This window comes from Cynara cardunculus (assembly GCF_001531365.2).
Source record: "Cynara cardunculus var. scolymus isolate 2C chromosome LG 10, CcrdV1, whole genome shotgun sequence".
In the NCBI taxonomy this organism is placed as follows: Eukaryota; Viridiplantae; Streptophyta; class Magnoliopsida; order Asterales; family Asteraceae; genus Cynara; species Cynara cardunculus.
In genome coordinates this window covers 17519389-17530936 of record NC_037537.1, presented here as the reverse complement: position 1 = coordinate 17530936, position 11548 = coordinate 17519389, and the positions used below count along the sequence as shown (strand labels likewise).

Here is an 11548-nt window from a genome sequence, read left to right as displayed (position 1 = left end):
TTTTAGTTTAATAATATAATCTTTTATAAAAATAATAATTAAGTATTCTGTTAGAACTCAATAATTATCTTATTATATTTTAAATTTTTTATATTTAAAATAAGATGTTTATCCGGTATTTGATTATGTTTATCTACAATTAGTTACATGAACTAAAAAATAAAGCTTTAATAAGTCGTATTTACATACAATTTACTTGTGATCCTGAATTATAAGTAATTTTATATAACACCCTCAAAAACAACACCCAAAAATTTTACAAAATGGAAACTAGAGTTTAATATGAATTGTCCAATATAGGGGAAATAGTACAGCGTTTACAAACAATTAAAGAGGTGATAAATAACAACCTATTAATCTAAACAATCGTATATCTAGATTAAGGACGGATATTTCTATCGTCTCCAACAAAAATGCCGTATCATCAAAAATTGCAATGCTCCAAAACACCAAAAGCTTAGCTACACAAAAGTATTTTACGAGACCACGCTCCCCTCAACCCATTTTAGTCCCACCATTAAAGGAACCTGACAAACAAGTTATATCACAAGAGAGAGAGAGAGAGAGTTAGACTTACGCCTAGTGAGTCCAAACAACATAATTTAACGTATCCATAAAGGAACATATATATATATATAAATAGTTGACGTAACTTTAAACAGGAATAGGAACAGTAAGACTTGAATAACTCGAAGTGGAATTAAAACATCCGAAAAATGACGGGGGAGACCCGATTTACCGTTAATTATGACGGAACACAAAGTAAGTCATAGATCAACGTTATAAAGCATCACTTACAGGTATATACCGTTGACATCAACCTAAACCAGTCATGTAGTCGGTCGTGATCTTACGCTCTTTATCTCGGAAATTACATAATAATCACAATGCCTATTTCCAAGTGGGAGTGTGAAAATGATTTGGTGATTACATAATAATCTCAATGCCTACCACCACTTACACCATCATTCCCACGAATAAGATAAAACAACATTCATGTCTACAATTCCATTACATTCAAGTGGCATATCCAAAACACAATGTTTTTAGCATATACACATTTATACATAACTAAAACTTTGCATAAACCCTTAGTCCAATGAAGTACTCTCACCCAACCATACGATTCCGAAAGTGGAACATAAGGAGTTAATGTCTAAAGGCCATCAATATTTGAAATGGGTGTTTTACCAAGTGATTATGTATTTTTCCCAATTTCATCCTCCCAGTATAGGCAAGATCCCTAAGTTCAATCCTTACCTAAAGTGATCACCATTTCCAACTAAGCAAGTGATCTCATCTATTTAGAGTTCGAAGAAATATAATACATCAATTCCGTTACTGTAAAGCTCATAAATGGGGGGTAGAATAGACTCACCTTGTAGGATTCGGAAGAAATCCTAAAACCTTGAAATTAGATGGTAGGTGGACAAGGGTTCTAAATTTTCAGCAGGTAACAATTTCTGGTATGGGATAACAGCTGGTAAACCGAAGGGAAGGGAGGGTAGAAGCAGGCTGTTGGCTCGACTCCACGGCAGCACAGGGGCATGGACGCAGCACCGCCGTGAAGGGCGCGACGCGAGGAGCACAGCAGTGCCTGCTGCTGGTGGTGGTGGCCTGAGAAGCAACGGAAAACGCAGGCAGCACCACCTGCTGCTGCTGCTGCTGGTCCGAGAGACACGCGGGCAGCGCCTGCTGCGGCTGCTGTTTGTTGCTGTTGTCTGCTGCTCGGTGAAGGTACGAAGAAACCCGCAGCAAGGCTGCTGTTTGGGCAAAGAAGCCGAAAGAGCAGCGCCTGCTGCCTGCTGTTTGCTGTTTGGCGAAGCACAGCAGCAGCTGTTGTCTGGGCAATGATCGCGAAGAAAAACAGCACGGCCAGATGCTGTTTGTTGTTTGCTGTTCGGGCAGAGGACACGAAGAAAAAACAGCACAGCCGGTTGCTGTTTGCTGTGCGAGATGGCACGGCAGCGCCGGCTGTCTAGTGTGGCACGTCGCAGGCACAGCTGGTGGTCCAAGGTGCGGGAGTGGGAGCGGGTGTGGCTGGAGGTGCAGGACGATGCCGGCGCTGGGATAAGCCGCGAAAAGGGAGTCAAGACAGGCTCTTCCTCCCATGCCCAAACAGCAGTCGTCGATCAAACTGCTCTTTACCAGGTGAAGAAGATGATCTCCATCCTCTTTTCTCCCTTTCTTTCTCTCCTTTCTTTCCTTTTCTTTTCTACTGACCTCCCCTCCTAAACAAAATTCTCCACATTTTTACATAGAGGTTAAGAACCTCCATGGAAGAGGAGAAACCTCAAGAGAAAGGGTGAAGTGAAATGGGTAGGTCAAAAGCTACCGCTACCCCCCCCCCCCCCCCCCCTCACTCTACTGATTCAAAAAATCTCCCCTCCTCCTAAAAAGACTTATAAAATATATATATATATATATATATATATATACACACACACAAATAAACTTTACAAAGAAGGATTAAAAGAAATAAGTGCTTTAAGTTCTAATTAGGTGCATGATAACGCGTACCTTCTAACGAGACGAAACTCTTGTCGCGAACAGGGTAGGGAAAAAGGGAAAAAATCCAGGTGTTACATTTTACGTAACAAATCCTCATCATTACTGAAAATTCGAAGTTGACATTACCTGATATTCATTATATTTTTATTCTATTTTATTAAAAATCAAAATATTGATGATTTCCAGTAGCTGGGCCATAGTCCAGAGCGAGTCCGTGTTTAGTCTATCGCCTCCTTGTAAATTTAAAACAACATCATGCATCTTCTTTTGCCGCCTTTTGAAGCCTCCTGTGTCAAAGCTTCCAACTTCACGATGTCATGCGACATTTGTTGAAGATTCTTTGTCGCCATCCTTGCTCGAAACTTGGTTTAAGATTGTTGGTTTTATGGTTCTAAATCTTAAGGAATGAAATGTGTAGAGGAGACCTACTATTTATTGCTTCAAGGCGAGTTCTCTCTATCCTTGAAGCAATTTCGCCTCGACCGTTCGATAGAACATAGTGCTTAGAGATTATAGTGAAGCACTTCCCAAGATACAATGAAGGAAACGATTATCAACACCGCACTTAATTAATGGTGATTATTATTATTATTATTTTAAAGTTGATTTAAAAACTATGGGATAAGCCTATTACTTTTTAAATTATTAAAAAAATCAAATATTGTTGGGTAAGCTTTTTCATATTTCAAGTGGAACACTGTGATCAAGCATTGGACATTTGTACTCCCTATAATTGCCTGCCTGTTTTTACTTCATCCCATCCTTCTTTACAAAACCCAAAAAGAGAAACAATATAATCTTTCCATTTACACATGTGCATAGACAAATTACTCTTATGCACATGTGCATACTGTACAGATCAATGGTTATTAGGGTGTTCCTCAGTTTTTCATTTTCTTTTACGGTTTCCCCCTAAATCTGATTTATTTGTTGCATTTTATCCACGTAATTGAGTCTTGGATGTTAATTTTCTTACAAAACAGTAGTAAGTAGAAGTTGCAGCGAAACCAACAGTAGAAGCACGTCCGGGACAACAGCCACATCATTCTCTCAGACCCAAGAAAATGCACACATCGAGGTATTACACACACCATGTAACACCCCAATTTTAAGGGTTGTTTGTAAAGTATGTAAAAGTCGAGGACTAAAAAAGATTGATGGTAGAAAGAGAGTAATGGAAGGGAGGTTGAAAAGGTCAAGTGAGAGACGTGAGTCATGGAGAGACTTAGTCTCACCCTTATCGCTGGAAGTTGGGGGGGAATTCGGTTGTGGAGTTTATCTCCAACAACAGAGTTTAAATCTCTTTTGGGGGGACCCAGATAAAGGGAGAAAAGGAAAAGGGGAGGATTTTTCTATTCATTGTTCCTGTGAGGTTTAAGAAGAAAAGAAAACGAGAGAAATTGGCAAGGGTCTAGCAAGAAGAAAGGGTTTTTGAAAGGATCGATTCAAGCTTGGTGCAGAAAGTTTTGGAGACTCGAACGTTGGTCTTCGGTGTTTGGTTCGAAAGAAAAGAATAAAGGAAAATACAGAATTCTACCGTTGCTCAACTATTCAACAACTCAGGTGAGTTTTCATGACTCGTTTTCCCCAAGGGGAGGATACATAGTTAGTTTTGTTACGGTTTACACAGTTTAATTTTTATACATTAATTGTTTAAATCGTTTAGCCATTGTATATATGATTTCTATTGTTATTTATATTACTCAAATGTCATAATTTTTAGCATGAATAACTCGATTTAGCCCCAGTGGTACTCAGCAATAGTTATAGTCCAGAGTTAGAAAGTACTGATACTTAAGACTTAAGACTTACAGTTCAGAGTTAGAAACTCTGAAGACTTATACTTCAGAGTTAGAAACTCTGAACACTTGTACTTCGGAGTTAAGAATTACAGTTCAGAGTTATAAATGAAGACTTATACTTCAGACTTGAGACTTACAGTTCAAAGTTACAAACTCCAAAGACTTGTACTTCAGTGTTAAGACTTACAGTTCAGAGTTATAAAGTCTGAAGACTTATACTTCAGAGTTAAGACTTACAGTTCAGAGTTAGAAAGTCTGAAGACTTATACTTCAGAGTTAAGACTTACAGTTCAGAGCTAGAAACTCTAAAGACTTATACTTCAGAGTTAAGACTTACAATTCAGAGTTGTAAAGTCCGAAGACTTACAGTTCAGAGTTATTAAGTCTGAAGACTTATACTTCAGACTTAAGACTTACAGTTCAGAGTTAGAAACTCTAAAGACTTATACTTCAGAGTTAAGACTTATACTTTAAAGTTAAAACTTACATTTCAGAGTTCGAAAGTCTTATACTTCATAGTTAAGACTTAAAGTTCAGAGTTTGAAAGTCTAAAGACTTATACTTCAGAGTTAAGACTTACAGTTCAGAGTTAGAAAGTTTGAAGACTTATACTTTAGAGTTAAGACTTATAATTAAGAGTTATAAAGTCCGAAGACTTATACTTTAGAGTTAAGACTTACAGTTCACAGTTATAAAGTCTGAAGACTTATACTTCAGAGTTAAGACTTACAGTTCACAGTTATAAAGTCTGAAGACTTGTACTTAAGAATTAAGACTTATAGTTTAGAGTTAGACAGTCTGAAGACTTGTACTTCAGAGTTAAAACTTATACTTAGTCTTGTAGTACAGTTCAGAGATAGGAAAATCTTTAAGACTTAGACATAGTGAGATCTTCTAGTCCAGAGATGTGAAGATAGGTCTTGCGAACATTCCAGTTCAGATGTTTCCTTTCTTAGTCCAAATACAATACAAGATATTGCTTACATATTATTTTGGTCCTAACATGATTGATGGGTGATCAGTCAAAAGCTTGGTGAATTGTTGTAATTCAAATATGTTATTACAATGCTTAATGTTATGTTGTCTTAGTATTTCATGAACTCACTTAGCTTTGTTAAGCTAACCCATATTGTGTATCTCAGGAGGCACTCATGCGGGGACGAGCGAAGGGAAATAGTCGGCGTAGTTCGTTAGCTAGTTCACTAGGCTGCTTTTGTTATTATTTGCTATATTAAATAGTCCGGTATGGGACGGACTAGTAGATTGACTCTTGTTATTTAGTTTAGACTTCCGCTTTTAAACTTAAGTTAACGTTTGGCATTAGACTTTCATTGTATCTCATGATGAAATTTTTAGTTTATTCCGTTTTTAGCATTATTGTTGTCTATTTTCTACAACACCTTCCAGGGTCTTGGGAGGGTGTTACACACCACGAGAAAAGCAACGAGCAGTCGGAGATTATTGAAGAAGACCAAATCAAGAATCAGATTCAGGTTGCAGAGGATAGTTTGATTTTTGAACATGCCGGGTAAACAAACAGATGGTTTTTATTTGGTTATTTTAGATTTTGTTTAGTACTTGAAGTTGCATTTGAATATTTGTTTCAACATGGTTTTCAATGGGTAGAATTTTATGAGATTGGTAGGAAATGTCAACTGATGCTCTGTATCATATTAATTATTTGCATCATACATGTTTAGTCTATTTGAACAGATGCTTTGAATTAGTGGATTTGATGAACAAGTAGAAAAATATGAAACAGTTGTATATATGAAAATTTCATATGATATATACATAAAGGGCTAAAGTGTTTGGTGTGTTTGAAACTTGAAATGTTTCATATGGGCTAAAGTGTGTATAATTTCTGAGTGTTGATTGTCTGCTGCTGTAACTGCAGAGCATTGGCTTAAATCTGAACACAATAACAACAACCTTGTTTCTATTGTCATAAATAGCAGCCTCTTTGTGTTCAACAGATCCTAGAGTAGTGTGTAAGGCAGCTGAAGCAGAAGATTAAAACTTACAACACATTGTTGCAGAAGATTCCATATTTTGATCGTCTCCTCAGTAATTATTGGATATGCGATCTATCGTTATAAACAAACCGATAACATCCACCCTTCTAAATATGCTTAACTAGTGATTCTACATATGTATTATATGTTAAAACATACTTTATGTGTTAATTGTGTAAAAAGAGAATCTGCTAAAATGGCAAGTGTACTAGTGAGTTATAAGTAGAACCCATAGTTAAAACGAGATGTAGGAGGTAAGTTTGGTGCTAACACCTCACGAAAGACATAATTAAATGATGTGAGGGTTCAAAATACAAAGTACATTGCCTAAATGGATATCGGGTAGGTAACTAGAGTGCCTAAATGGGAAAAATCTACCCAAAACTTGAACGGATGATCTAAATGGTGATGTAAAGATTGGAATACCTTTGAATAAGTTAATATGAAGTGTTAGAAGTGGGGGAAGTCGAAAAAGTCGCGTAGATTGCATTTTATGCAAGCTTTACAACTTACGTTGCTATTTCGGTAAACTACGCGCACAACACTCAAACAAGAGGTGGTTGATGGGATGTTAAGCTTTATAACTAAGTTTTGGACCTATTAGGAGTCGTTGGAGGTGTCAGAAAAATTGTATGGGATTCTGAGCTCAAAATCAAAAACGACAAAATTACAAAGGAAAGCATAACACCTACAAATATGTAAAACTGCATTCATTGGGAGGTATTTTCTGGAATATTTTTATTGTAAGTTATAAATTATCTTGTAATGAATGCGTAGGCGAAAACCTTATCGAAAACAGAGGTCTGAGCGAAAAATTATGAATTTTTTAGTGTTAGTGGTCAAAATGGATGGTGGGTCAACTGAACCCAAAACGAGTTTAATTCAGGCAAAACCCCATTTTCACCCATTTCACTTCTACGAACTTCTGGGTGGGGTTATTGAGATGCGATTTCATACATATAGGTGGTGATCTAACATCATTCTTGGTGAATCAAACAAGAAATTGAAGGTATAAAGCTCCTAACTTTGTCTATTTCATGTATTGGATCATTTGATGGAGATTAGGGTTATGGTTTGATGTGAAACTGATAATATCTTAGTATTTTGAGTAGATTAGGGTATATATTTTGTTATTTAGTAAAAGGATGGATAATATTACAAGAATTAGTTGAAATTATTGGATGAAAGTATGATGTTTGACTTTTCAAAGTAGTCAAAATGATGATTTTGATGGAAAGAGCTTAAATTTCTGAAGTTTTTATGAAGATTATGCTATTTTATGATAAACATTTGGATTTGGTACAATATGGTGTAGAATCGAGCATGAAATGGTATAAATGGCTATTTTGAGACTTGAAAGTCAATGTTTTAACCACGTTTTAGAAAAATCATATAAAGATTAGTACAGTGGCAAATTGTACAGTGCTGTCAAACTGAATCTTGACAGCTGCTGTGTTGCGAAATTCATATAAAATCAAAGAGAACTCCTGTAATTGAGTCTAGTTTAATTCATCTTTAGAAGTCATCGAGTAATTTTGAGGTTAAGTGGGGTAAAACAGGGCTAGAACACAGTGCTGTAATAGGAAAATTTAAGTACGAAAGTTAACTAGTCATGAGATTAAATTGAGTTATATGCATTAAGTGCTCATGAAAACTTTTTTTTTTTTTGAAAGGGTATCCGAGCCGAAGCTCGACTAATCCCAGGCACATCCAGGGCTAAAGCATGCCCCTTTAGTAAATGTTGCACAAGATGTGCGAAGAGGGATTTGAACCCGGGTTCAGCGCTATGAACTGCCCAGGCCCTAACCACTCCACCACAACACTGATTGACAATGAAAACTTAATGTACATATTTGGAGCTTGTTTAGTGCTGCTAGAAGGTATCTTAGATAGGACTCTTTATAATGCCTTTAGATAGGACCATTTATTGTTTGATCTTATAAATTGAGTTCTATAGAGTAATCTAATAGGACGCTTTGAAAGTGATGACGTCCTAAAAACTCAATTTTATTGTAGTGGCTGTCAATGATAGCTGACCCCTTTCAGCGACAGTTGAAGCTGTTCAACAACAGCCTTATACAAACCTACAGTGACGGCTAACGAAAGCTGAAAATCACAAGACTTGGTGAAATTTCAAAGTCTTTTGCAACCCCGCCAGACAATCTAATGTGATAGGAGCAACATTTGGAAGTGTGCACTCTAGACCTCCAAAACTACATATGTTTTTCTTTATCGCGTTAATCAATCTCAAGTAAATCTCAATTACACCAAAATATTTGATGACACTAAAATCACCAACATACTTGTCACATACCGTTTTCAATGAAATTTCACCAACATACCCGGTAAGCGCTAACTGCAGTAAGAGTCATCGCCCTCACTTATCGGGTAAGACTCTCGGTCCTTGCCTTGCTCTTACCGGGTAGGATTCTTGGTCCTTGTCATACTCATTCAGTAAGGTAACACGACTTGGTAAGCACTTACCCGGGTAAGCGTTTAGTAAACGGCTCCTAAGACATGTTTTCATTCGACTTGATTATTATTGATGAAACAGAAGTGTTCAAATGAGTATCAGTAATTACACTATCCCACCGGACCCGGGAAGGATAATGCGACCTGTTACCCTCATCCCAAAAGAATTTACTTCTTAATCTCTCAAAGGTTTGCACGACGCCTATTTGGAGGCGATACAAGGAGATGAGATACTAGACTGTTCAACACGAATTTAATTAGCGCGAGTCTTCCACCCACCGAAATAAGCTTTCTGTCCAGCTGGTCTAGCCTTGATTTCAGCTTTTGGATAACCAGATGCCAAGATGCTTCTCAAACCATCGAAGCTCTAATTGGAGGCCTTAGTACGTGAACGGAAGAAATCCTGAGTCACAATTTATAATTGTCGCCCCCTCTTCTATGGGTTCGTTATCCAACCCAATCCCATACAACTTGCTTCCTCCATAACAATATTCATCCCTTGCATCCCAATAAGGAAAAGGAAAGGTGATAAAGGGATCACCTTGTCTAACTCCTCGTTCAAGGTTGAACTCTCTCGTAGGTGAACTCTTGACCAAAATAGAGACGGATGCCGATGAAAGTCATGAGTTTGATCCATTTTTTACCATCGATTCCCAAACCCTCCATTTGGAGCATCAAATCTTCCAAAAGCTTCCGATTGATACAATCAAAAGCTTTTTTCAAAATCAACTTTAAAGAGAAAAGCTTTGTGACCAGCCTTTATCATGAAAGTTACCGATGCGTCAGCCACTAGAATGCTATTGAATTCTTTTCTGGAATTTTGTCAAACAACCTCTTCGAGTCTTCAATTTGCCGGTTCCAGACTTATCCAGATAGCATAGCGTTCCAACAAACCACGTTCTTATTAGTCATAGCGTCAAAAAAGCTCTTGGCATCGTCCAACTCCCACATTTGGCATAGCAGTTTAACGTTGTTGTCGAAGATACAACTTTTTTGCTCGAAATTTCAACGAACATTTGGGGGGCATCAGAAATCATCCCATTTTAACATAGCCACATATCATATAGTTCCAAGTCATGATATTCTTGATTGGCATCTCATTAAACACATCGAGTGCAACTTTAATATCATATTTCTAAAACACCTTGTGATTTTTTAGTTGTATTGAAACAAAGAGTTGGAAGGCGAATTCTTGTAAATGGTATATGTTTTCTCGACATATTTGACTCCAATAATCATATGTGAATGTGTCTCACGGAGATGTTAAATTAAGAGCATTTTCGTTCTTTTATCAAACTTTTCCCTTTTTCACCCAATCAAAAACCATAGGCACCAAATCAAAAAATCAATTTTGATTGGGTAAAATACAATTTTTTTTGATAAAATGGCAAAATGCCTCTCATTTAAGGAACTTTCTAACGATCGTTATTGTGAGGGGACAAATTTAGACGTTTTTTCAAATTAAAGTGACCATCTTGTGATCTCAAAACTACATGGACGAGAAATGTTTTTTTTCGACAAACCACAAGCACCAAATTTGTGGTTTACTCTTTGTTTTATTATACGATTGATTTGTTTGTTTTGCATAAAGTTTGAAAAATAGTTACAAGGTTTCCATAAATTATATCTCTAAACTACATTTAATGAATATAATAATCAACAAGTTATTATTTTCATGAAGTTTTAATCAAAGTTTAAGGATTTATATTGTAAAATGTGAAACCTGAATGAGATGTCATGGGATCATGGATGTGTGAACATGACAAATATTAATTTATGATATATATTTCGTCGTGAATGAATGATGAGATCCAGAGACCACAAAAGCTCAAGTCAACCCCTTTTGCTTCATCTGCTCATTTCGATCTCTCCCTCACTTTGAATTCAAAACCCCCAAACAAATATTGAAACAAACAATCCTTCCATAATTTGCAATGGCTGAACTCATTCTGGGTGCAATCATGGATGTGTTGTTTCAGAAGTTAGCCTCAGGTGACTTGTTGAAGCTGGCTCGATCTGAAGGTATCCATTCCCAGCTGGACAAGTGGAACAACACGTTGCTCCAGATCCAAGCTCTACTTGTTGATGCAGCCAACAAGCACATAACAGATAGAGCTATTGATTTCTGGCTGCGTAATCTCCAGGATTTGGCTTACCAAATAGACGATATACTCGATGATTTGGCCACAGAAGCTATCCGCCGCAAATTGAATAAAGATTCTCATGCCAGCTCCAGCACCAACACAGGTAAGCTACGGAAGCTAATCCCAGGTTGTTGTACTAATTTCACCCCTCATACCATTGTTTATGGTCATAAGATGAGCTCAAAGCTAGATAAGATTACGACCAAATTGCACACTCTTTTTGATCAGAAACATAATCTAGGCTTGGATGTGAATGTTAAAAGGCCAAACAGAAGAAATAGGAGGTTGGAGGAAACTTCACTTGTTGATGTGTCCAAAGTTATGGGTAGGGAAGGGGATAAAGAGGCATTGCTTCACAGGTTGTTGTGGAACGAAGCATGTAATCAAAATGTTAGCATCGTGTCTGTAGTTGGTCTCGGTGGGATTGGCAAAACCACTCTTGCCAAGCTTGTGTACAATGAAAAGAGGGTTAAGGATCACTTTGAGCTCCGGGCATGGGTTTGTGTTTCTGAAGAGTTCGATGTATTTAATATCAGCAAGGCTATTTTTCAAGCTGTAGCCGGGACGAATCAAGAATTTGCTAATCTAGATCTGCTTCATGTGG

General features: G+C 37.2%; 1 pseudogene; it reads right to left on the bottom strand.

The window, feature by feature from the left end:
• LOC112520052 overlaps positions 1–10039 on the bottom strand; it is an 83691-nt pseudogene extending 73652 nt beyond the window's left edge.
• Between the last annotated feature and the right edge of the window lie 1509 nt (positions 10040–11548).